Source organism: Hemitrygon akajei, unplaced genomic scaffold, assembly GCF_048418815.1.
Source record: "Hemitrygon akajei unplaced genomic scaffold, sHemAka1.3 Scf000114, whole genome shotgun sequence".
NCBI classification, from domain to species: Eukaryota; Metazoa; Chordata; class Chondrichthyes; order Myliobatiformes; family Dasyatidae; genus Hemitrygon; species Hemitrygon akajei.
Window position 1 is genome coordinate 1,354,669 of NW_027332000.1, and position 3,268 is coordinate 1,357,936.

At 41.9% G+C, this 3,268-nt stretch overlaps 1 non-coding gene across 1 annotated transcript; it reads right to left on the minus strand.

Annotated features, from left to right (window-relative positions):
* Positions 1-402: 402 nt before the first annotated feature.
* trnac-gca (transfer RNA cysteine (anticodon GCA)) lies at positions 403-477 on the minus strand. The gene has a single exon. It is a non-coding gene; the product is annotated as a tRNA-Cys (tRNA).
* Positions 478-3,268: the final 2,791 nt, after the last annotated feature.

Sequence of the window (3,268 nt, forward strand, 5' to 3'; positions counted from 1 at the left end):
CTAGTAAATGCCCTTTGTACTCTCTCTATTTTGTTGACATCTTTCCTATAATTCGGTGACCAGAACTGTACACAATACTCCAAATTTGGCCTCACCAATGTCTTGTACAATTTTAACATTACATCTCAATTCTCAATATGCTCAATTCTCTAATTTATAAAGGCCAGCATAGAAAAAGCTTTCTTCACCAACCTATCCACATGAAATGCCACCTTCAGGGAACTATGCATCATTATTCCTAGATCACTTTGTTCTACTGCATTCCTCAGTGTCCTACCATTTACCATGTGTGGCCTATTTTGATCAGTCCAAGCAAAATTTAGCACCTCACATTAGCGCAATTAATCTTCAATAAATGAAATTACATTCTATATCATCGCTGTGGTCACTTTTGTTTATTTTTGAACGGGGCACCTGGATTTGAACCAGGGACCTCTTGATCTGCAGTCAGATACTTTACCACTGAGCTATACCCCCACATTTTTAATTCTACAGATTGTGGAGGCATTAACAATAATCTTTCAAGAATCCATAGATTCTGGCGTACCGGATGACAGAAAAATTGCAAACGTTATTTCACTATTTAAAAAGGCCTGTTAGCCAGTTATCAGTGGTTGGGATGTTGTCGGAATCGATGTTAGGGATGAGATTACGGAGTATCTGCAGGCACATGACAAGACAGGACAAAGCCTGTATAGATTTCTGAAAGTAAACTCCTGCGCAACTGGTCTGGGTGCCGGTTACCAGTAGTGTTTCACCGGTGCAGCTTAAGTGAGGAGCGGGAAGTGTCGAGGAAACAGAGAGCTTGCAGAGCGACTTAGATCATTTAGGAGAACAGGCAAAGAAGTGGAAAATGAAATACAATGTTGGAAATTGTATGGCCATGCATTTTGAAGGAAAAGGTAAACGTGCATTCAATTATTTGGATGGAGAGATAATCCAAAATACAGAGATCAAAGGGACTTGGGGGTTCTTGGGCAAGATACCCTGAAGGTTAGCCTCCAAGTTGAAACGTTTCTGAGGAAGTCGAATGCACTGTTGGCATTACTTTCTCGATCTATAGTATATAAGAGCAGGGATGTGATGTTGAGGCTCTATAAGGCACTCGTGATACCACAGTAGAGTATTGTGTGCAATTTGAGGCTCTTATTTTAGAAAAGGTATACTGCTGTTGGAGATGGTTCAGTGAAGATTCACCTTAATGATTCGAGAAATGAAAGGGTTACCGTATGAGGAACATTTTGCAGCTCTTGGGTTGTATTCCATGGAGTTCAGGAGATTGAGCCGGATATCATATACATTCCGAATGTTAAAATGTCTAAACAGATCAGAAATGGCGAAGTTATTTCCCATTGTAGGGGATTCTAGGACAAGAGTACACGACTTCAGGATTGAAGGACGTCCATTTAGAACTGAGATGAGGAGAAATTTGTTTAGTCAGAGGGTGGTAAATCTGTTGAATTTGTTGCCACGAGCGTCTGTGGAGTCCAGGCCACTCGGTGTATTTATGTCAGGGTTGGATGGGTTCTTGATTAGCCAGGGCCTCAAAGGTTATGGGGTGAAGAGACAGGATCGTGAGAATGATGGATGTTTGGGATCAGTCCATGATTGACTGGCGAAGCAGACTGAATAGGCCGTATGGCCTACTTCTTTCTTATATCTTAAAGTCTTAATACGAGATTTCAAAACCAATATAAAAAAGCAAAAGAGCAATTGAGTAATAAAAAGTACAATTGAGCAATATTAGTTGGAATTTGGAGTACTGGAAAGGCATTATGAAGGTAAAAATAGAGTACGAAAGTAAGCTGACTAATAATATTAGTAAAGTTACCAAAAATTTCTTCTGATACATAAAGTATCAAAAGTAGCGAGATCGTTGGCAGCGATGCTGGAGATGTAGCGCTGTGGGACCTTGAAATACCGGACGAACTAAATAGTATATTGCATCAGTCTTCAGTCTGGAAAGCACCAGCCGCGTGATGGAAGTTACAGGTGTCAGGGGTATGAAGTGTGTGAAGTTACCATGACCGGAGAGATGGTAAGTGACTAACTCAAGTGTCCGAAGGTAGACTGGAACGATCAGATGCTGCACACCCCAGAGTTTAAAAAGCGCTGGCTGAAGACATGGTGGGGTATTAGTGATGATCTTGCAACAACCACTCGGTTCTAGAATTTTTCTGGAGGACTGGAAAATTGGAAATATCACTTCACATTTCAAGCATGGAGATTCAGAAGACAGGAAGATTCTAAGCTGGACAGTCTGACCACAGCGGATGAGAAGGTGTTGGAGTCAATCATTAAGGGTGAAGTCTCAGACACATGATGAAGTAGACCAGAGACAGCATGGTTCCGTCAAGAGAAAATTTGGCCTCAAAAATCTGTTGGAATGACTTGAAGACATAACAATCCGGCCGAATTAGGCTCATTTAGTGTCCTCTACACCACAAACTCTCCCCCAGAGGTCTACGTGTCTTTAGTGAAAACAGCAGCCAAATCATAGTGAGGGACCTCGCCCGTCTCCGCCGGCATCGGTAGCGATGTGCCAAAACACCATTACTCTTGAAAACAAAGGTTATTTACTCTTGTTGTCTATATTTTTATTTCTGATAGGCCCATACGAGCTTTCTGCGCTCCGATTTTCATTTCTGAACGCGTCCCTCTTACCAGAAAACATCCTGCCTCAATCGACAATAGCTAAATGTTTTTCAATACCGTCCAAATTGACCTTCCCCAATGAAAAATCTCAACGCACGGACTAGAACGATCTTTTTTCCCATATTTATATTGAAACCAATGGCATTGTGATCACGATATACAAAGTGTTCGTTAAATAAAGCTTCTTTCGCTTGTCCTGTTTCATTTATTTCATCATAGCAGTTCAAGTATCGCGCACGCTCTCGTTGGGCCGTCAGCGCACGATAAAAACTATCCTGAACATGTTGGACGATCTCCTACCCATCTTGTCCTTTACAAGTGTGGAATTAACAGTCAACGGGAGGAATGTTAAAAACACCTACTCTAACAACCGTAATGCCTTTGCAATTGTTTGCGATATCTCCTCAAAGTTGGCCGTCTAAATACTCTTGTCCATTGGGTGGTCAGTAATCTTTCCCCATTAACGTGATCATACCTTTCCTTGTTCACGGTTTCACCAATTGAGCGGCTGTCCGTGCCTTTGAGCGCGTTAAACGACCCCGCGAAGGAAAGGAACCTGGATTAGTCGAATTCAGCATCTGCACTGACGGAAGACAGCCGAGAATTTTCCCTG